The sequence below is a fragment of the Theropithecus gelada genome, chromosome 12 (assembly GCF_003255815.1).
Source record: "Theropithecus gelada isolate Dixy chromosome 12, Tgel_1.0, whole genome shotgun sequence".
NCBI lineage: Eukaryota > Metazoa > Chordata > Mammalia > Primates > Cercopithecidae > Theropithecus > Theropithecus gelada.
Genome location: NC_037680.1, coordinates 65,683,030 through 65,708,014, shown reverse-complemented (window position 1 = coordinate 65,708,014; position 24,985 = coordinate 65,683,030).

The window sequence follows — 24,985 nt, the reverse complement described above, 5'->3', positions numbered from 1 at the left end:
ATAGTGACTTATCTGAATAAACTAAAATAATGTCATGCTTTTTTTTAAGTGCTTAATTCTAGTAATGCCCTATAGTTTGTTTTTGTTTTTTTTTTTTTTTGAGGCCTCAGGCCTGTGACTCAGAATGGACTCAGGGTATGGTGCAACTGTCTTATGTACATATTCATATTTCAGAAGACAAATAACCTTAGATTTAAATCTTGAATAGATCCACATTATAGAAAACTCCATTCTGTAGAAAGGCGGTTATAGTGGGGTTCCAGCATTATTAGTTTGTCATATTTTAGTCTAACTTTTATAACATAGCCACGGACTACCCTTGCTGCCTGTGAGGGGTAGATGGGGGCAGAAGTGTATGAAAAATGTGAATGAATTTTTCTTAGGGACATGATCTATTAGAGTAAGAAATCTGTCTTTGTAAGGGTCAAGAACTACTCCTGTCTAAGTTCCATGTGCCTTCTTCAATCCTTTATCTAAATGTAAGCTTACCTCAGTCACATTTCTTATCTTATGATAAAGAGGTTGTAATGTCTGGATATAGACTTCACATCAAATGTGCGCTTTTGGTGTTAATGTTAGCATGATGATGATTATTATTATTTTAGCCTTTCATTCTAACATCTCACCCCTCTTCCCCAAGGATTTATGTTCCTATGTATCAGTGAATGATAAGACCTTAATCATATCCTAAGCAGCAAGATAGAAACCAAGCTTTATTACCAGCACAGGATACAATTCTCTAGGTCTTTCTCCATTTCCAAAAATAATTAGAATAACTTTCCTATACCTTCTTCAGCTATTTAAGATAACCATTAGACTGCAACAAAAGCATGATTCTGAGTGGATGTAATCATCCATGAACAAAAGCTGAACTTCAAACTGGTTTATGCTGTAATTATTTTTTCTAACTCAGAGTGTTTAAGAGTATGAATATTGCCTTATCATTTTGATTTTGATTTCTGTTGAGATCTAGTGTAACAGCTCTCCACCTCTGGGAATCGTGAAAATGTGAATTTACAGATAGTATTTTTAGTTGCAATTCTAGAAAGATTTTTAATAGCTTTCTATGGATTTACTTATTCATTCGTTCTTTCATTAACTGATATTTGAACACCTATTATGGGCCAGCCACTCCTCTTTGCCCTGGAGATATGACAGTGAACAAAACTGATAAAAAGCCCTGAGCTCAGAGAGCTTATATTATAGAGGGAAGAGATAAGCACTGAAACTAAAAAATGAGAATAAGTTAGAAAGTAATTAATGCTATAAAAAATGATCAGGGTATGAGTGATAGGGAGGCCTGGGTGATGGGCCTCATGCTCATGATCTTGTCACAGACCACAGTGCATCAGAAGTGATACTGAGATGCTAAAATATTGTTTGTTTTGGGCTTTTAATTTTTTGTAACTGCTAGTGATTTATTTTCTAACTTATAACCAAGATTACAGACGCTGATATTTTTCCAGATTCCTCTAAATTCAAGATTTTTCTAAAATACATATTTACCTGAAATAGTTTATTTGGAATGTATATCTAAGTAATATTTGATTAAAAAAGACGAGTTGTTGGGTGCTGACGAGTTGATGGGTGCAGCACAGCAACATGGCACAAGTATACATATGTAACAAACCTGCACGTTATGCACATGTACCCTAGAACTTAAAGTATAATAATAATTGAAAAAAAAAAAAAGACTAAAAATTTTCTTTTTATATTGGCTAATGTGGAAGTGATTGGCATGTTCAAACCATGGAAGAACGTTTGCACTTATCCTTTTTGTTGTTGTTGTTGTTGTTGAGACAGAGTCTTGCTCTGTTGCCCAGGCTGGAGTGCAGTGGCATGATCTCGTCTCACTGCAAGCTCTGCCTCCTGGGTTCATGCCATTCTCCTACCTCAGCCTCCCCAGTAGCTGAGACTACAGGTGCCCGCCACCACACCCCACTAATTTTTTTTTGTATTTTTAGTAGAGACGGGGTTTCATCATATTAGCCAGGATGGTCTCGATCTCCTGACCTTGTGATCTGCCTGCCTCGGCCTCCCAAAGTGCTGGGATTACAGGCTTGAGCCTCCGCGCCCCGCCCCCTCTTTTTTTTTTTTAATACACCAAATTTGTTAGAGCTGTAACTGTAAAATACAATTAAAATAATTCTGAAGAAATAATTTTCCACTAATTTGAATTCTCTAAAGAATTTTCTCACTAAGACATTGACTTTGGAAAATGATAGACTTTCTGGTAAACTTTATGCACTTATAATGAAGAAGGGGAAATTTGGCAATGAAAATTATTTTTAGTTTTCCGATAAGATGTTAACACACACAGAGTAAATGGGTGTTATGACTGTGTTGGACACAACAATATACTACCTGGATCTCCCTTTAGGAAAAGTCTTGTTGTCCAGCTGTCAGCCCCTTCAGGGTGGGCCTCAGCTGCAGAGTGTCTCTTCACCTGAGGTCATGTCCTTCTTGTGGCAGCTGCAGCTAGTTACAGCTAGGTGGGCATAAAAGCCTGCATTTCGACCCAACATGGGACATTGTAATAGGCCATTTGTGCTCTACACAGAACTTCTACATAATTTTATGGCTCAGTGCACAATGAAAATGTGGACCCCTTTGTTCAAAAATTATTAAGAATTTCAAGATGACAGTACGGTATTAAACTCAGCGAAGAACACTTCTAAGAGTGGGGGGCACTCTATCTGCACAGGTCACATATCCGTGAAGCTGACCCTGGCTCCATAGCTCCCAGATGCTAGGCCAGGGGTTTTGTCAGGCTTACACTGTAATTCAGACCTAGTACACAGCTTATTTCACTCACTCAAGTAGGTTGCTTACTTTTCTAAATCTCAAAGACTTTATAATAAAAAGTTTAAACTATATACTTTTCCCATTTATTCAGAGTTCTAAATACCATGATATGAGAAACTCTGGGGTCTATAATTCTTTTTTACCTAAGTTATTTCCAAGTGTCTTATAGTGTAATGTCCATCTTCTTGCCTAAGTCATCATGAATGTGATTATTTTAATCCATTCAGTTTTCACCCTAACTTAAAGGTAGTTCCAGATTTTTGTGGGGCCTGAAATGTATTCAATTTAAGAGGCTCTCTATAAGGAAAGGACTACAAAATTGCAAATATAAACTTGATGTGGGAGTGAATATTTATTTAGAATGAAAAAAGAAATAATAAATTTGAATATAAAAACCTGACAAATACAAATATAGAAGAGTTTTTTGACTGGAGTGTTAACCAGTCTTTTTTATATTAATGTTTTTGGCTCCTACTAGAACACTTCCTGTTACATATGAATTTTGGTATAATCAATAATTTTGAGAAATACAAAAAATTAACCTAAAATTAAGGCATAACCAAGAGCAATTTAAATGCATTTTTAAATGGCTGCTATTTTGTATTGTATGTTGACTGATGCACTGTTGAAACACTAGCCTTTTCAAGCAATGTTTTTGCTGCATCAGTGGCAATTTTATGGATTGTTTGCTCTGAGAGTACTAGACTTTGCCAGGGTAAGGTAAATCAGATACAGCAAAATATGAACTAATATATCAAAATGCGTAAAACAAGCATTTCTGTGCCCTGAAATAACTTCTGGTTTTTACTACTACTGTTTTCATCCTTCAAATACAGGTGTCTGAGTTCTCTTTTTTTTTGCTTTCCACAAAGTAAAAACAAAAAGAATATCTAGTGCATTTATCACTGTGTGCACTAAAATGTCACGCATACTATTGAATGTAGAGAACTTCCATTTTGACCAGGTGTCAATGAGAACCTAATGTTCCAATTCAGTTGTACACAGCTGATGACCAGAAGAATTTCCCACACACTCGTTGCTGGTTTTATACATTTGAAACCTTATCTTTCATCTACTACCCACGTATTTTCATTGCAAGACACCATAAGACATGTTCATATTAATATATAAATTCTAGCCCTGGGTTCTGGGTGTTTCTTCCTTTTTTATGGCTTAAAACAACAGAAATTTATTCCCTCATAGTTCTGGATTCTAGAAATTTGAAATCAAGATGTTGGCAGGGCCATGCTCCATCGGCAGGCTCTTGGGGAAAATTGTTCCTTGCCTCTTCCCAGCTCCTGGTGGCTCCTAGTAACTGTTTGTGTTTCCCGGTTTGTACACAATCCCTCTAATCTGTGCTGTGTTGTCATATGGTCTTCTCCTCTCTATGTATCTCTCTGTGTTTGCTCCTCTTCCTATAAAGGAACCAGTCATTGGATTTAGTGTCTACTTTAGTCCGTTATGGTCTTAACTAGCTACATTTGCAAAGGCCCTATATCTAAATAAGGTCACATTCTGAGGTTTCCAGGGAAGATGAATTTGAGGGAGAAAATATTCAACCCATTATGAAAACCTATAACAGTAACTTAGATCTGTTATTATTAGTTAGAAAGTCTCATCAAACACCTCAGTGTGTCTGTTAGCATAACGTTCTTAGAATCCGTGACTATCACAGAAAGGGACCGCTGAGCAAACCTCAGAAGTGGTCACAGATCACAGCAAAGGCGGAGTGAGCACAAGGAAAACCACTTCTGCACATGACCACATGGATGCTGTTTCATGGATGAAAAGACCATGATTCCCAATTCCTGAGAATAATAGCTCTTTGTTGAAGGAAATCTGCCAGAAAATCTGCCTGTGAAATATTAATGCTGAACATGATTCCATGAACTCTGTGGGACCCCTTGAATGTGCTCTGAGCTTCATCCTCACAGTCCCTTCCTCACTGGGTGTGTGACAAGCTACCCCGGAAAAGGCTAGGGGGAGAACAGGGTATGCAAGCTTCTAAACATACCAGGCCTGTCTGGACCGCTTGTGGAGATGCCCCAGCTACACTAATGACATTGCAATTCCCTTCTGGAGGCTGCGCCTCTGCTAGACTTTCTTATCAAGCTTAGCCCCGAGATTTTATGTTACAATGCTGCTTCAGTCAGTAAAATGGGTAGGAGCATTTCTGGAAGCCATTCCCACACTAGGATTGTCAGCCATAACATATGTGTGTAATGAACTGTGAAGCACACACACACACACACACACACAAATCTCACTAAATCAAAAGTAAGTGTTTCCCCAATTCAGCTTCTTAGTTGGATCCCCAAAATGCCTGTGGCTACTCCCAACAGTACTGGACCACAAGGGAAAGAATGACAAAAAGGAAGTCAGAGTGGCCTTAATTTGTTACAGTTAAAATATCTTCTTTTTATAATTTTATTAAAAATATGATTATGTGCACACATTGCTACGGCATATCCCAGAGCTCAGAAGGGCAAATCCATTCTACCTTTACACTGATTACAATCCTTTTCAAGGAATTTATGACCTCTAGTCTTGGCATCTTTCTATGATAACAAGATGCTGATGCCTTTCTTACTTCAGAAAGTAAATAAATGCAAAAACTGTACGGAATTGTTTCATTATCTGTAACTAATGAACCTTCATTCTTAAATAATGAAGCAGAGTGTTAATTTTTTTGAGAATTATTTTATCAAATCAGGCAGACAGAATGCAACATGGTCGTATTGATGCTTTTTGTCACTTTCCTCCTCTCTCTCTTTTTTATCTTCTTTTGAGAGTTACCTTCACCTAATTTTGCAATTTCCTCATGTTGTCCCCCACTGCTCAGTGAAGTATCCATGGGTCTGCCCATGCCTTTCCCTTCTAGCAAATTTAGATTTCATTAGACCCATTAATAATAAAAATCATACTTTATTGAGTATACACAATGTGTCCAAAGACAATGTTGAGAGCTCAGGGTGTTATTAAACTTATTTAGTTACTACTTTTCCATATTGAAGAAATGGAGACTGAGAAAATCTAGATAATTTACCCAAGTTCACACATCTCATAAGTAGCAATGTTCAGAATTAGAATTGTGATTTGCTTGACTCCTGAACTTGCGATCCTAACCTTAAGACTATATTACTTTTTTTGAATCCTACTATCTGCCCTCCTATGTGATTGCTATTTAATTTGGTTAATTCACCCTAGTGACAGATATAACCTTGATGGTAATATCAATTGAATTATAATATTTTTAATTTATATACTAGATTTTGAAATCCAAAGGCAGCAGGCATCTCGATTTTTCATCCTTTGAATTCACATCACCTAGCTCTTAGAGAAAAGAATATTGAATGAATGAGTTAGTGAGTTGTTGAATAGATCTAAAAGCAGCCAGTAGAGATTAGTGGCTTGACTCAAAGGGATGAATCTTAATACGTAATTTCCAGGCTAAAGTGGGAGGTATTTGGGGGCAATAGAACCTTTGGGACATTACTTTTATCCCTCAAATCATTCCACATAGCTGTCATTGCACAGAACTAATCATGAGAAGAAAAATTATTATTTTCATTTTGCAAATTATATTGATATTATTACAATTAATTTGACTTGCTTTCTTAACTTGCTAAAAATGTGACCAAAGAAGTGTTTGTTACAGGGCTTGCATATAATCAAAACCACTATTCTATATTTTATAAGAGGAATGAGTTCTTTTCACAGCCCAATAGCATGTTTAATTTATTGATACCCAGGTGACTTGCTTAGTATTTGAGCCACACAAGGTAAGTGAGGAGGGGTGAAAAGAAGAAAAATCTGGGCCTATAACCATTTTTGCTGTGCTAGTTACAGGGAAGAAGCATTTGAATTTTGGGAGCTTTCCTACTTTGGAAGAGGTGGGAATTCTCTTACAGTTCTATGTTATTAGCTATTACTTTAGCTGGTTTTTTTATTTAGAATAGGTGAAAGAGGTAGAATTGAATTTTGATGAATTCTGGACAGGGAAACCACTTTTAGAAGACTAAAAGTTTAAAAACTAAATGTTAAGAGTCTTTCAAAAATGTTTTAAATAGATATGAATTTAACACTATATATATGTGTGTGTGTATATATGTATATATATATAGTTTTTTTCAGAGTAGCACTGCCCAAAAGATATGTAATATAAGATATCAAATGCAAGTCACACATATAATTTAAAATTTTCTGGTGGCCACATTAAATAAAGTAAAAAGAAACAGGTGTAAATAATTTTAATTAATATGTTTTATTTAATCCAATATATCAAAGTATTCTTATTTCAACGTGTAATCAACCTAAAAATTATTAATGATATATTTTATATTTTATTTTTTATGCTACGTTTTGGGGAAATCTGATGCATAGATTACTCTTACAGCATGCAGATTACATCCAGACTAGCCACCTTTCAAGTGCTTAAGAGACGCTTCTGCTTAGTGACTACTGTTTCAGACAGCCATATTCTTAGAGTGACCAACCATCCCAGTTTCCTTGGGACTGAGGGTGTACCTAGTATATGGGATTTTCAGTTTTTAAACTGGGACAGTCACAGGTAAACAGGGATGATTAGATCACCCTAGGAGATCTAGCTCTCCTTTTATTATGTATAACTATGTATAGATTTGTTTCCACTGTAGCTTGAAGTACTCAACTGAGAATGAATCAGAAGACCTAGGTTCAGATGCTAGATCTGCTATTTACTACTGTTGACTTGTGTGTCAGTAAGAAATTCCATTAATTTTTCTGAGCCTGAGTTATCACAATTTTAAACAGAAGATAGTACCACTTAACTCACAGGAAGTTCTTGAGGATTATAATAAAATTACATAGGAAAATACATCTAGATCAGGTCCTGGCAGAAGCTGATAATAATAGGTGTCAGTTGGACACAGATTTCAAGTACAAAATTTATCTAAAGGAGTTCTTTATATTATGCATATAGAAAAAAACAAGTACCTTTTGCAGAATATCAAATTAACCCAAGAAACTACCCATTTACTACTGAGAATTAGTCACATTGATTGGTTAGTCAAGCTACAAGGTTGCCATGAACTCTTTTGTCTTGCCTGCCCTGCCTTGCCTTGCCTGGCCTTCTGCTGCTCTCCCTTTTTGATCAGAAAGAAAGAAATCACTTTTAACTGCATTTCGCAAATTACACAGGTAATCCATACTTTTAAAAATAAATATTAAAAAATAAAGATAGGGAAATTTTAATAAATTACTCTGTAATATCACTTCCCAGAAATAAACTCTATGAAGATTTTTCATCATTTCTTCTTGGAATTTTCCCTATAAGTATGTATGTATATAGGGAAAATTATGCACACACATATAAGCATATATGTATTGTTTTTATATGTATAGTATGTTGTGTCTAACATGACATGAATTCTTTCCATGTCATTAATTAGGCATCTCTATTAGTTTCATTATATTAATTTATTATCTATATAGGATTTATAATTTATTTAATCGAGCTGCTATTGTTGAACATTAAGGTATTTCTACTTTCCTGGACATAAAGAATAAGGTTGTGAATAATATATGTCTTTGTTCAGGCATTCATATTTTTAGGCATAAATTCGTAGAAATGGAATTACTGAATAGATGAGTATAAGCTTATCTATATTTTTAAGGCTTTTGATATGTTTAATATGCCATTTTATGTATTTTTGAAAATTTATATACACAAATAATTATGGAAGTGTAGAAGTAAGTGTGTCTTTTACCCCACATCTTAGTTTACACTAGGTACTACTGTCAAAAACATTTTTCATTGTATAATATAATCAGATACAAAACACACATGCATATATATGTATATGTGTATATGAAATATAATAAGGCAAATAGCCTTGTCACTATACCCTGATAAAGGCATACATTTCCAGCTACCCAGAAGCCTTTCTGTATGTTCCATCCTGCTCACAACCCCTCTCTACTTTCCTGCAGAGGAACTGTGAAAAATATCCAGGGACTCTCCTTACTTTCATATCAATCCCTTTCGTGCATTTCTCTGTGGTTTTGTCACCAACTATGTATTTACAGGCATTGTGGTTCACTCTTGATCATGATTTTAGCATGATATGTCTCTTAAATCTTTTAATCTATAAATTCTCACTCCAGTCCTCCTCCATTTCTGTTAATTTGAGGAATCCAGGCCATAGCCTGTAGTTTCCTACAGTCTGGATTTTGCTGCTTGCATAGTCATGGTACAGTTCCTCTTCCATCTATAGTTCCTGCATATTGACAACAGGATCTAGAGACTTGATTGGAGTTAAATTCAATCATATGGCAAGATCACAGCTGATGTGTTCTTTTTTCAAGAGGTACATAATGTCTGCCTGTCTCTGTTTTTATGTGCCTGTCTCTGTTTTTATGATGTGTTTTGGCACACTTTCAGTGTTTGTAGGAATATTGTTCTTCTCTGTATTCTCCTTTTCTTATAGTAACTTTTTATAGCATTTAATCTTGATACTTTTCTCTTGGTCATTTTTTAAAGTTAATTTGGTTTTCCTGAAATTTAGAAAGAGGCTTGGTTCAGATGATTTTTCTAACTTTATGCAACTCCCCCCTTTAAGATTTTTAAAAATATAGTGTTAAGGCAGGGCATGGTGGCTCATGCCTGTAATCCCTGCACTTTGGGAGGCCGAGGCGGATGGATCACCTGAGGTCAGGAGTTCGAGAGCAGCCTGGCCAACATGGTGAAACCCCATCTCTACTAAAAATACAAAAAATTAGCCAGTCATGGTGGCGTGCACCTGTAGTCCCAGTTACTCAAGAGACTGAGGCAGGAGAATTGCTTGAACCCAGGAGGCAGAGGCTGCGTTGAGCTCAGATCGTGCCATCATACTCCAGCTTGAGCAACAGCAGCGAAACTCCATGTCCAAAATATATGTGTGTGTGTGTGTGTGTGTGTGTGTGTGTGTAGTGTTAAAATTATAGCAGCTTACTTTTTGAGAGTTCCTGATTCTCTTGTTTCCTCCTCCTCTTGCCACCCCAATTTATCTTGGTCTTGTCTTTCCTTTGTCTCTATTGCCCATCTACCATTCAATTTTTCTTTCACTCCTATCAGTGTCATCTTGGTATGGGGGTCTGTGCTGGAGGAAAGCCCTGGCAGATACTTTTTTTTTTTTTTTTTTTTTTTGAGGCAGAGTCTTGCTCTATTGCCCAGGCTGGAGTGAAGTGGCATGATCTTGGCTCACTGCAACCTCTGCCTCCTGGGTTTAAGCATTTCTCCTGCCTCAGCCTCCTGAGTAGCTGGGATTACAGGCGCCCACCACCAGGCCCAGCTAATTTTTTGTATTTTTAATAGAGACGGGGTTTCACCATGTTGACCAGGCTGGTCTTGAACTCCTGACCTCAGGTGATCAGCCCGCCTCTGCCTCCCAAAGTGCTGAGATTATAGTGGTGAGCCACCGCTCCCAGCCAAGTTTTAAGAATTCACAGGAGACAGATTGCCCCAGCCCATTTCATGGGCCTTTTTCATTCATTTGTTATTGTATTTGACAAAATACCTCCTAGTTCCAGTAAGCTTGGTAGCATCTCAAGGTGTAGAGGTGGCAGTGGAAGCAATTTGCCTTAGGTACAGGTAGGAAGGAGGCCACGTTGTCTATGTAGAGGTAAAATACTGATGAACTCCTGAAGGTTGATCTGCTTTATATTATCAGCCTGCACTGGTGATTCTAAACAACGTCAGTGATAAAATAATCCCCCCACTGTGCCACCTCCTCCTCTACGCTTTTGATCTCAAAGTGGGCTATGGGATTTTTAAGTGAATACTTGCTGGCAGCTATTTTGGCATTGTCCTGTCATTTCTCAAGTCCATCAAATGCACTTTCCTCGCTTTCTTTTGCACAGCTTCCCAAATCATGGAGGCTCGAGACTATTGATGGTTTGTACCCACACATTTATATATTGCCATCAGGTTTTGTTAAAAATGTTGTCCATGGGTTTTTGGTTTTACTTTCTTGCTGTTCTTTTAATGTAGGGTTTCTGCTAGAGCCAAAATCTATGCAGTCACTGTATCTATCATCTTCCCAGGCTTCCTCCTGAGTATTTTCATTTTTAATCTTTGTTATTCTGTAAAGTAAGTAATATTACTTCATTGTTTTTTAGTTTTTGTTACTTGATTTTTAGCAAGCTTGTAATTATTTCCTTATCATTTGTGGTCATTTATATTTTTTTAAATATATGGGCTGTCTGTAGTTTTGCCCATTTTTCTACTGGAATCTTTGCCTTATTCTCATTGATATATAAGAACTATTCTTAATATATAAACTTTAACTCTTGGTTTACACTTTCTATAATAATAATGATAATGATTTTTAAAAATGCGGTACTTATCGTCTAATTTTTTGGCATAATGTAGTTTCAAACTTAAGGTGAGAAAATTTTTTAAGTTTTTAAAACATGTGTTTTGATTATATTTAGAGAGATCCACCTACTGGTTGTTGGAGAGTTCAGTAAGTTTTACTGATGAACAATATTTAATGAATGTCGTTACAGGATAAAGAACAAGGAAATTTTGGAAAGCATCAGGATGTCTTAATTTGAAATGATACCAAACAGAGTTACTCCCGTTTTAGATTATCTCTGTATGCTCTGGCCCGTTAAACAAATCATAACTGAAGTTTATATAGGCCTTCACAATTTACGCATGTCTTTCGCTTATATGATTTGAGCCTCACAATAATTCACATACTTAGAAAAATAACTGCCTGAAATCTGCAGTAATAGATTTCTTTTCCAAGTGAAGTCTGCTTAGTTATAAATCTCTAATTGCTAATAGAGATAAAGGTCAGTTTTAGCAGCTACAGTTAAAAAAAAAATCCTGGGGAAATCAGTTAGCAGTCATTGGCCAGGAAGTGGATTGTTTGCAGAGTACTTGGCATAGATCCCCATAAAATAGCAAACCTTTGGTCCCACCCCTTCACTCTGCTTTTCCTGCCTCCTCTGTTCCAGAGAAGCAAATATTTAGATACATTTGAACCATCAAAACCAGCAGTTTATACTAATGTGGACGAAATAAGTTATAAAGACCAGATGATGCTTAAATACAGCTGACAAGATTTTAACTTCATACTTTGAAAAACGTTATAGATCACCTTCTTTTAGTGTTTTCTCCATTGGTATTAAGTTAAACATTAAAGAAAGCCCTAAAGCACTTTGATGGAATTTGGGGAATTATTTATTGAATAAAAGTTTTTGGTTTTTGTTTTGTCAATGTCTCTTTAAATCAAAGTTATTAGTTCCTATGATGCTGCAATTCTGGTGAGTCAGAAATTCACCATATTTGGATTTTCAGTTTTCCACTTTCAATGGCTTCTTCTGTCTTTTTTTTTTTTTTTTTTTTCTTCAAGCTCAACAAATGTAAAATATTTTAATCAAGTGAAAACAGACGAAAATATGACTCATTCTTCTCGGCTAGGGATTGGTTTGCTGATGTCATCCCAGTCTCTGCGGCCAAAGCGTTCTAAGGAGCGTAATCAGTCTTGGGGATCCTGCATTTCAGTTAGGAACTAAAGCATTTCGTTTTAAACTCTCTTTATCTCCTTTTTCCCTCTTCTTTTTGTTTCCTCCAAAAAGAAGAAAAAAAAAAAACAGTTGAATACTTTCATACTTTTCTTGTGTGTCATGCCACATACATTTCCTTTCATCCCTCATTTCTCCATTTTGTTGCTTAATATATATTTCTTCTGAAGACTGTTTGCTCTTCTTTATGTAGAAAAAAGGACCAGAAAGATTTATATTTAACGGCGTGAAAACTCAGCTCACTCTCTTTCCCTAGCTTCCCTTTCAGTGCAGTCATTACCATCTGCCTTCATGGCTTCATGTAGCCTCTTTATTCTTAGGGCTCTGAAATCTTTATCTCCAGTGTCAACTTTTTTAAAGGACCTGACTCAAATTTAACTTTCAGCTGACATCACTCTTATAAGCATTTTTAATTCCAAATATTCAAAACTGAATTAATTAGTTATTCCTATCAGGAACTCCAAACTGATCTTTTTGTTTTGTTTTCCATTGCAGTTAAAGGCTTCATCATCTACTCAGCCAAAATTAAGAATCTGTAAGATTTTCTGACTTCTCCCTCTCCATGATCCTTTCTGTTGAATTAGCATCCAAATATTGTTGCTTCTTTCTCAGAAGTACCTGAATAATTCAACCCTTTTTTGTTGTTAAAAGGAAGTTCTTTAGAACCAAAAGACTGAGGTTTAAATCCTGTCTCCAGTACTACTATCTGTATGACCTGGGGCTCATGACTTGAAAACTTCCTGGGTCTCAGATTTCTGGTCTATAAAGTGGAAATAAGTATAGTACCTCTGTCATAGGGATTATGAAACTTAGAACAGTACCTGTATATGGTAAGTGCTACAGAAATATTAGATATTATTATTTTTGTCATTTAATCAATCTTCACTCAGATAGCCACTGACTTACTTTATCTCTTGGCTTGAATATTGAAACAGCTTTTTAACTGGTCTTCTAATTCTAGTTCTTCCCACTCCATTTTCTAATCCACAGTAAAGTGGTTATGTTAGTCAGGGGCCAGTCAGAGCAACAGAAGCCAAACTTGAGTTTTTCAATATAGAGAATTGATACTGTATTCATTATCAGTTGTTAGAGGACTTAAAAAAATAAAATGAATCACTGTAGAAGCTTCTACCACCTATACAGTGCAGGGAACAGAGGGAGAAGGCTGGAGTTTTCAGAAAGTGGAAGATTAAAATAAAGACCCCCACGAAGCAGGACTCAGACTTGGAAGAAGGGGCACTGCATGCATGCTACTGGTACTTCCAAGGGGGCCAGATGAGGCCAGTTGTGGGAAAGCCAAAAAAAGTTCTGGTGCCTTGATAAGAGGATGTTGACAAAAATACAAAGCAAACAGGAAAAAGGGAGTCTCTTTTCCCTTCATCCATTCTTCCAGTTTCCCTTTATAATCCTCTATTGGAAGACTCTAACAAAGAACCAGATGATAAAAGAAGATTTGCAGCATCCCCGTGTCAGCATACCAGAACAGGGTACAGAAGTGTGGCTTCGAAATGAGAATCAATAGCTCAATAACCAATGTAGTATACTTTCTAAAACACAGATCATCTCTCTTCCTTGACTTCCACATCCAGTGGCTTCTCATTGCCTGTAGGATAAAGTTCAGATTCCTCAAACTCTGGTCAAAATCTAATTTTTCAGATCTTTCCCCAATCCTTCCTTTCTATTCTTATCACCACCCTTATCCTGCCTCCTAACTTCCAGCCCCTGCTGCACCATGACCTTTGCTCTGCAGTTCGTGTTTCATTATCCTGAATTATTTCATCCCTCCATTGTTTTGCATCTGTTGCCTCTTCTGCCGTTCTTTTTATTGACAAAATCCTATTCATTCTTTAAGAGTCAACCCCTTCATTAAACTGAGAGTTCTGGACAGAATTAATGATGTGTTCCTCTGTACTTCTATAGATTGTTTGTTCATTCATTCAAATCAAAATCAAGTGTGTATGGATTCCTTATTATGTAATGGACATTGTGCAAAGCACTGTACAATGATGAACAAAACATCCTTGGTTTCTGCTATATGGAGTACCCTGAGGAAGTGACTTTTGAACTGGAATTGGAGGTAACAAGGAGGTAACTAGGCAAAGGAGGGTGGCTTGGAGGGGGGCAGTAATGAATTTGGATTTAGTCAAGTTGACTTTGACATTCCTTTGAACATTTAAGAGGGGAGTTGAGAGGATTGTTGCATAAATGACTTCATAGCTCAAAAGTAATAGCTAACTGGAGAAATACATTTGGAATCTCTAGCATGTACACTCTAAGGTCTTAGTGGGAGAGGAGAGCAAGGCAAAACAGAGAATTATGGCTAAATTTTTAATAACTTTAACAATTAAAGTTGAGTCAAAGAGGATGACCCCAAATGGCAAGAGTAGCAATCAGAAACAAGAGAAACAGAAACAGTGAGAAAAAAATTCAAAAGGATGAATTAGCAACAGTTTTGAATGTTTATGAGGATTAGTAAGATAATCATACAGATTTTTGCACTGGATTTAGTGACCTCATTAACGATCATAGGGGGATCCTTTTCAGTGGAGTGATGGCTCTGCCAAGTAGAGTAGAGTGAAGAATGAGGTAGTGAAAATGGAGACAGCTAATGTGGAGAAGTTGCTTGAGACATTTGGCTAGAAGAAGTGACCTAGAATACTTATTTCATTGTATTGTATTTATTTACTATCTTTTCTAACTAACTAGCATGTATACTTCCTGTGGGCAGGTTATTGATTTTTGCAAACCTTAGCACTAAGACCAGAAACTGGCATTTAATGGAAGCTTGATAAAAGAATTGTCTGTGCTAAATGAAATAATCCACATAAAACACTTAGCACGGTAACTGGTATAGTGTGAACACAAAATGTTCTTTCGTTAATTCAGATATTTTGGCCTCTTTAAAGATTTCTTCTCTTTTGGCTAACAAAATGGGAAACAGAATAAGCCGTGTTTTTAAGGCAGGAGTCTCCATATTCTTGTGGGAAGAAATTATACTTCTTTGCTTCTTTATAAATGACTCAACATAAAGGTGCGAGGTAGTATTCACCAGTATATTCACCAGTGAATGCTATTAAATGGAATTAATTGTAATTGTAAAATGACTTAATTCTATTAAGTGGAATTAATTGTGATTGTAAAATGACAAAGCAAGTGCTTTGTAATTTAGATTTAATAGAATGGAAGCTAAAATGTTTGTTAATTTTTTTTCTTGAGTTATTTTTGACATAATTTTGAAAATATGGGTCAGTGGTACAAAAACATTTTGTATACTAAAAGTTAAAAAAAAAGATCAGAGGAGTCAATGAAAAAATACAGCCAATTTTTGAAAATACTGTAATATGAAACTCCAATTCACCTTCCTCTCGTTTAAATGTAAAAAGTCATACACATACCCTAATTTAATTCCAATTTAGCATACCCAAACAGAAGACTAAATTTTCTTTTGATCTGCATTGGTATTACTAGTTTACTTCAAAAAATATTCTCCAGTCTTTTAAGTGCAAACGTGGTTATTTTTCAGTCTTTAATTTGCATAAAATCCAAGGTTATGTTTACAAAATTGCATTTGTTATTCTTAAAAGTATACATTAGAATTATTTATAAAAATTGTTGGCAATGTTACAAGATAAACAAAACAATTTTAATTTAGGCTTCTGTGTTTAATAGAATTTACAGGTTCTTATTTAATCACTGCTCAAAATTCAGTTGAAACAAATTATCAGAGTACCTTGGGCCAATTCTACACAACTTTCAAGTATGTGACATTGTTACCCAAATCTCCCAAAGTCATCTTTCACAATCCTGCTGTCCTCTGTGGCTCTTCATGCCTTCCCCGTGTGCCCCATATTTTATTGATCTCAAGCAACTTCCTCAAAATTGCTCTCAGTGTGAATAGGTTGGGCAAATACTGTTTCAAGTAAGTTGTAAATGACAAATAAATATTGGTAGATTTTCCTTTCCTCTGGTGGTTATTCAGGCCCTAGTCCTTCATGGCTTTAACAGGGGACCACTCCTTAGCTTGTAGAACAACTTCTATTCATCCCAGGGTATATTTTGGAGAAGAAACTTCTTATATTCTCAAATTACGATATACAGGGATATATAGGCAACTACTATTTGTGCCTCAGTATGCAGTTGGTGTAAAGGGCACACACATGCCGCGTGAAAGCATATGTGCCCTCTGTTCAAGCTGAGCGTAGGCCCTTAGGTTTCTGAGAGTGTCGTAACATAAAGACAGCAGAATTTGGTCTGGGATGCTGTACATCTACTGCTTTGTTGAATTTACCCCCTTTGATCTTCTTTCAGCATTTGGTTGGTTCAGTCTTGGCTGCTCTTGCTCTTGCCATTTGTTTATGTGATGATGGTAACTCCCTGCCGTTCCCGGTTCCCCCTTTCCCAGCTTTGACATAGTCCTAACTACATATCCTCCCGACAGAGTCCACCGGTGAGCCTGAATTCACTTCAACTAGCTTTTTCTGTACAGTTTCCTGTTCCCTGCTTAGCTCCTTTACTCCTGGGCTGTTATGTGATGTATACACCTAGTAATCATTGAAAATTTTACTGCAGACTTAGGAAATGGTAAGAGCAGTTTGTTAAATGGGGAGGGGGTAATCGCTCTCCTACTTTAAACAGTTTATTTTAAGACATGGGATTTTGGTGGGGTAATAAGAAGTTGTTCTATAATTACTTAAAACTTCCACCAATTTTTCTAATAAATGTGATATCCTAATTCTATTATGTTATACAAACTTTTAATTCATAAAAAATCATTATTTTTGCTTTTCTAGTAATTTTTTTAAACCTAAAGGTCTTATTACATATAGGAATCACAAGAAATTAAAATATGAATGTAGGTAACCAATAATTACTGACATTTACTATGGACCAGGTGTCCTATATGCAATACTTTACTAACCTTCATATTAATTTCACCATTTAGGGAGCATTACTTCCATTTTCCATTCAAGGGAAGAGTGGTTCATAGCGACTCAGATAACAAGTAGGTTATGAACATAAGAATCTAACCCAAAGCCAAATATAAACTGCTTTTTCTGAACATCAACATTCAGTTCCATTATTTTACTGAAAACTAGAAGTAGCCATTGCCTAGTTTAGAGAAGTACCCTCACATTGTAATTAAGAACATGAGATTTGGGATTTGATTTCGTGGGTTCATATTCCTTTTCTGCTATTCACCAGCACTGGGTCCCTGAACACATTACTGAAGATCCCCAGGACTAAATGTCTGTGCTAAATGAAATAATCCACGTGGAGCACTTAGCACAGTGGCTGGTATACAGTGAACACAAAATGTTCTTTTGTTAATTCAGATATTTTGGCCTCTTTAAAGGTTTCTTCTCTTTTGGCTAACAAAATGGGAAACAGAATAAGCTGTGTTTTAAAGGCAGGAGTCTCCATATTCTTGTGGGAAGAAATTATACTTCTTTGCTTCTTTATAAATGACTCAACATAAAGGTGGGAGGTAGAGGTGACTATCAGTAAAATCCTTCAGTGAAACAGAGATCAAATGTCACTGTTGTTAGGATAACGGTGTTAGGAGTCTCCTTCCCTATTTCAAGGTGTGAAAATCTACAGAGAATGCTGCAGAAAGATGTGTGGTAGTTTTAACTAGTTTAGAGTTTTATGAGATAAAATTTTAATATCTACCAGGAGATCCCAAGACCTGGGGTCACAAATAAATCACAGGTATTCTACCACTTCTCACTCCACCATTCCAAGCCCATAGCAGACATAATTAATTCAACATGACATAATTAACCCAAGACAAGATAGAGACTTGTCCTCAAGCTCTTCCCATCACAATGCTCCAGGCAGTCACATGAATCAATCAGGAGTTAACCCACAGGATGAAACCTATTTGTAGTCTTTGATTAAGCCCTATATTTTTTATAGTATTAGGACAGAAATCTAAAGGAGAAATGAATTAAAGGAGTATGCATGAAGGAATAAAAGGAATTAAATGAATTAAACCCTAGCATGCTGAAAAGTTTAAAGATGAAATGGATTCAGTAGTTCAAAAGTGTGTTTAAGACAATTTAAGAATTACTGAAACACGAGTCATGCAGATCTAAAGCTGAGTCAGCAGGGAAGTAGACACATATGAACTCCTAATTTAGAAACAACGTAGGTTGCAGTAGGTTCTTTTAAGAAGGAAGTCCTTAAAATTTCGAAGAGTGGGAGAAGTAAGGTACTATGGGGATATTCAGTCATTATTCATTTAGCAAACATCTTTGGGCAAAGCCCTGCTTAGTGAATGGAATGGTGCTTCTCTTTCATTTTCAGTTTTGAAATGTTAAAACAACCTAAACTTCTCCATCAAAATAGCATAATGTACAAAATTGGGGAATTCAAAGAGCTTTATGTGAAAATGCTTCAATTTTAGGAAAAGTTATAGACTAAGTTCTCCAATTTTATTCTCAATAATTTTCTAGCCTTCCTTTTCTGAACTTCAGTGTGAGATATTTCACATTTATTGAAATTTTCACACATATGTAACTAATTATACATTTAATTAAGTCTCTTTTAGGCTAAAGAGTCACCAGTTCCTCTGGAGTTTGGAATATACTTGTGGAAAATAATAAAGTCTCTAAAGTAAGAAAAGAACTGTAATCATGTAAGTAGGGCGTGGCCTCGACCATGAAGCTGGGAGTATTGCATTACAGCTAACAAGGTGACAAAAATGCTTAGTACAGATGACAGATTCTGTAAAAAAATTTTAAAATATCAAAATGGCACTTTGTTCTGTAAACTTGCTGATACATTGCAACTTTGGGTGTTTCTTTATGTCTAATTCAGCAGTTTTAGAAACACTAAAATATTCTGCATACAGCTGTGTTCCTATTTGCACAGACTCCACATCTGCCAAAGCAAATACTGGTCTGCTCCCTGTAATTCTACCACTCCACTAGAGTTTCTCCTGTATTTATGGGATGGGTGTGTTGATTGTAAGTTAGAGTTCTGGTGTTTGGTTCTTGACTACATTGTATTTAAGTTCATTCTATGCTTTTTTGGCTAAAACTTGAAAGCAATGCCACTTTTAGATTTGGGAGGGTGAAAATAAATGAGGCAGGGCAAGGATACTATGGTCATGATATATCCGCATTGTATTTCCTTGACCTGTACATATGTTTCAAGTACTCATATTTTCTTTTCTTTCCAAAATATACATTAAAGGGCTCCATTACAGATTTATATTTTATCTGTACCAATGGAAAGTTACTGAATTTGAACTTCATTTTTAGCATTTTAATGCATTTCCATTCTACCATAGGAAAAAGTACTTAGCAGAAGAGGGGTTTGAAATGTATCAGTAATTGTATTATTCTGGAAGAATAGGCTGTTAAGCAGAACTCTTTTGAAGAATAAATAACTTCATTTTCAGATTAGAAAGTTTAAGTGTAATAAGTAGTGAAATCAAAATTATCAAAATTGATAACTAGAAAAGGTTAATAAATGAATTTTATGTCTCTGATTCCACTTTCCTGTCCTCTTATCCTCATCCCTACTGTCTTGCCAAATATCCCAACAAAGATAATGATTTTAAAGATGATTCTCAAATGCATCATGCCTATAGTAGTATCTTCCTCAGAGTGAGTTATGGAATCTCACACTCTAACCCATCTATGTCAATTTACCCTCCATGCTTATGTACTACCATTATCATTTCTTTCTTTTGCTCAGTAGCTCACAATTTTCTACCACATGAATTCTAAACCTGGAGAAATTAATTTCTACTGCTTCCAAATGTGAACACTCTGCCACATCCGACCAGTTTACTTATTGCTTCTTTAGTAAGTCAAGGTTATTCTAGTCTCCACACTTGTTCTTCTCACCTCTCTTTCATTCATTCCAACTCCTGTCTTTTCTCAACGCATGAGAAGTCTGAACAGTCTATTGCTGGTCTGACAATCTGTTGCTTTTAACTGCATAATTCTGTTTATTTCTATTTTGTGTGAATGACATTTAACATTGCATTTTATTCTTTTGATTTATTCTACTTTTTCTCTTTTCCTATTTTCTACTTTCTTGCTTTTGCAGGGAGGGGGTTAGTGCATTTTGTTTATTGTTCACATTATATTCTCCCCCCACTGCTAGACTGTATTTTTTGCATTTAATTTTTACCCTTTTAATTATTATCCTAGGTATTTTAGCACATATATTAAACTTAACAGCCTAAAAATAATATCTTTAATCTCTTACCAGCTAAAACAGGAGCTTAAAATGCTTTGCTCCCCAAAATATGAATATATATTTATTATTATATGTGCATATATAATATATATGTTTAGTTTTTTTATTAACTGACTAGATTTAAAAATGTTTTATATGATCAATGGATTATTTAGATTTACCTATATGCATATCACTTTTCCTTGCTTGTGTATTCCTTTTGCACATGTTTTTTCCAAGATAACATTTTTCTTCCTAAAGCATATCTCTTGAGAATTCCACTGCCTTCTGATTTTTATTGTTGTTGAGAAATTAGCTCTTAGCTTATTTGTTGTTCCCTTCACAGCAATTTGTCTTTGTTTTACTCATGCTGTTTTTGTAATACTTTGTCTTTGATGTGCTGCGGTTTCAGTGCAATGTGTTTATTGATTATTTTATTTGCATTTATCCTTCTTAGGGTTTTTTACATTTCTCTAACTTTAGAATCAAGGTAACTTCTATCTTTGGAAAATTATTAGCCATTATCTTTTTGAATATCTCTTTTCCATTTTCTTGTTTCCTTCCTTCTAGGATTCTAATTAGATATTTGTTAGTACCGTGTACTCTAATCTCTGTTACTTGTTGTGCCTTTCATGTTTCTCATCTTATTGTTTTCCTGTGTTGCATTCTGTATATTTTCTTAATTTGTATCTTCCAACTTTTGAATTTTCCCTTTAAATATGTTCAGTCTGTCTCCTTTGGATTAACTATTTTGCATTATTTCATTTTATCTTCATTATGGACTTATTATTAAAACCCCTTTTTAATATTTTGTTAGTGGTTGCCCTAGGCTTTAGGATATGCCTTTTTAATGAAGGTTAATCACCATATGTATTGTTAAACTTTCCAACAGTATTTTTCCATTTTCTTTTCACATCTTTTGTGCTACCTTTATCATGTAATTAACTTTTAATATAATTGCTTGTATTGTTGCTTTAGAGATTCAATTATATTTTAGAGTAAAAGTAATAAAGTCTTTTTTGTTTTTAAAATAAAATATTTACCTTCACTTTAACTATTTCGAAAGATCTTATATTTGTGTGTGTGTAGATCCAGGTTTCCATCATACTTCTTTTGTCGGAAGAACTTTCTTTAACATTTCTTGTAGTACAGGACTGCCAATAAGGAATTATATTAGTTATTTTTTGTGTGAAAGAAAGCCATTATTTCTCCTTAATTTTGAAAGGTAGCTTGCTAGGGAAAGAATTTTTGATTGACATTTTTTTTTTTAATTTCAGGACTTCAAAGGTGGTGTGCCATTGATTTTCTGTCTTGCAATGTTTCTGATAAGAAATTTCATGTGATTCTTTTTCCCTCATTATGTATTATATCTCTTTATTTTGGCTGCATTATATATTTTCTTTTTTAAGGCTTTCAGGAGCATAAATATAATGTGTGTAGTTGTTTTGTCTTTGGTATTTATTCTGCTTGGCATTTTCTGAGCTTCTTGAATCAATATATTTTATTATGTTAGGAAAACCCTTGGTCATTATCTCTTCAAGTATTTTTTTCTGTTTTGTTCTCTCTCTTTTCCTTCTATTTGTATTGCAATCCCATCTTCTTCCCATATTGTTAGAATCCAGCTTACTTAGCTACCCTATAACCTAAACTTTCTGCTGGATTAAGGAAAAATTTTAATTTTGAAGGTTATCTGACATTTAATTACTATTAAGCCAGGAGTAATTCACTCACCAGCTTCCTACTTTCTTGTGAGAAGTTGAAAGCCCTCTAATTATGTATTTATTTTGAGGTATTATCTAACAACTTTGAGCAATTAGAGATGTGAAAATTAGTACATTTCATCTTCTTTCTGCCTCCCTCTTCTCCAACTTTTAATTTGGATTAGTTGTTTAGTTAGGTTATTTTTTATACCATCAAGGTATTATTTATGCCATCAAAGTAAGACCAAAAAGATGGTACAGAACCCAGGGCCTGCCTTTATTAACCTTGATCCTGAAGGTGCAAGGAAGAGAGAAGTTAGTGAACCTGCGGAGATGTAGCTGTAGGAAAAAGCTACTTCACTGACTGTAGCCACTCTCTAGCCACAGCTGGCAGGAGGGGATTGGGAGAATCAGTGCCCTGACCTCATTCTCTCCCTGCCTTTCAATCCCCTGTTGTGCTTTCCATTGGCCTAACCCCAACAAAAAGCCAGAGGATGAGTGTCTGTTGATGCAACCTGTAATGGTCAACTTGTAGGATATAGTGATGTACAAAGAAGGATGGAGAATGAATCTGGTGGAGTAAAATTAGAAAACCAAGTACACTTATGTTGCTTCCTTTGGACATTTATTGTATTTTATCTGTAGAAAATTTTGTTTAGTTGTATTTTTACAAAATTAGAACTTTGAATTGTACAGGCTTTTATTACTGGATTCTTAGGGTTCTGACTTTTATTTTACTTTTTGATTAGCCACAGTACAGCTTGGTGATCGGATGACTTAAACAAACAACTTTGTGGGCTGTTCTAATTTTAAAGAGAAGATGAATCTTTTGAAGAGAATACTCACCACCACCCCTCTATGTCCCTTTCTGCTTTGGTTATGAACATGTGTTTGCTTGTAGTGGGTGTGACCATGCCTTTTTTTGCTCTTGTGCCTAGTTTAGAGTCTTCAAAAGTATCATGGGCATTTTTATGTTATTGTAACTTTAATAAATGCTTTATTTCCCTCTAAACAAATTAAAGCTCTTGACTAAAAGGTATTATACCTTTGTGAATCTTACTCTATAGATAATTATGGCCTTACTCCATGATCTATCTCCAATTTTGGCAATAGTCATGTGCTTTTACATTTAAGTTTTTAGTTATTACTTACATATAGGTTATACAAATCTTTGCTAAACATGAATAGAATTAATAAAGTGGCCAGTGCTGATTTTTGATCATATGCTGACCAATTATTCATATTTATGGGACTCCAGCTCACAAAAAGTTTCAAAAAGGTTTAGTCTTGATTTTTTCTCTTAAGGAGCCATAGTCTACTGAGGTGATAAACATACTCATATGAAAGGATAAATAATAGTATACACCAGCATATGATATGTGGGGAATTAAAAATTTAGGTGAGTAAGTGTTATAGAATTTTAGGGAAGGAAATGTTAGCATGGTTGAATGAGTGAATACATAAACTAGTTGATTAAAAAAATTGTAAATTAAAGTAGAATTAGTGTGAAAATAAAAATTATCAACTTTCTCTTGCTTCCCAACTTAGAATCGAAACAACTGACTGTCTCTGAGAAAAGTTTTTAGTTTACCTTTCAGGTTGAGAAATAGTGGCTTGATGTTGACCATCATTTCCATTAATTGCATATTATTATTACCTTACTATATCCCTCAAAATGAAAACTTATATATGTTTTACAAGGGCAAGTACAGAGTTGATTTTCACATGTTTAACTTCACATTTTCACTATTATGAAAACAATTTCTGCATCCAGAAATTGATTACATTGATTTTTGTTATATCACTAATGAAGGTATCTGATAAATGACTGTTCATTATGTCTCAAACCAACAAATACAACTTTTTCTTGTCCATCCCATCTCTGTAACAAACTTTCTACCCTGTCTTTTCTTCACTACTGGATTTCTTCAAAAAGTGGTACCTTCTACTATATGTCTTCTCTTTTTCTATTCATATCCCATTCAGTTAAAGATAAAATTATATATGGTTTTGTATTTATAAGATCTTTTGCTTATAATCAAATAATCACTGAGTAGAGATAAGAGATCCTACTTTACTCCAACAGTACTACAAAACATAAATGATTGCCAGATTAGGTTCTGTGCTTGTCAGCCCATTACTTATCTTTATATTTTAATTGTCTTTATACATCTTTATATTTATTATATAAAGTTAACATATCCTATGCATTCATTCTTCCAGCATTCATGTGGAAAACGGGCAGGATAAATAGTAACATACTCTTCTTCAGGTAGGGATAATATACTCCTAGATCTAAATGTGTGTCATATTAAAGGTTAAGGTAGGCGGGCGGATCACGAGGTCAGGAGACTGAGACCATCCTGGCTAACACGGTGAAACCCCGTTTCTACTAAAAATACAAAAAATTAGCCTGGCGTGGTGGTGGGCGCCTGTAGTCCCATCTACTTGGGAGGCTGAGGCAGGAGAATGGCGTGAACCCGGGAGGCAGAGCTTGCAGTGAGCCGAGATCACGCCACTGCACTCCAGCCTGGGCGACAGTGCGAGATTTTGTCTCAAAAAAACAAAACAAAGCAAAACAAAACAAAACAAAAACAAGAGCCTACGAGAAACTTTTGCCACGTAAGGAAAATATTAATTTGAAGCATCTGGCCATACTGGTCATTTCTGTTCCTTAAAGATATCAAACAGATTCTGCTTGAATGTATTTGTATGAAGTTTTTCTGAAGTGTTCT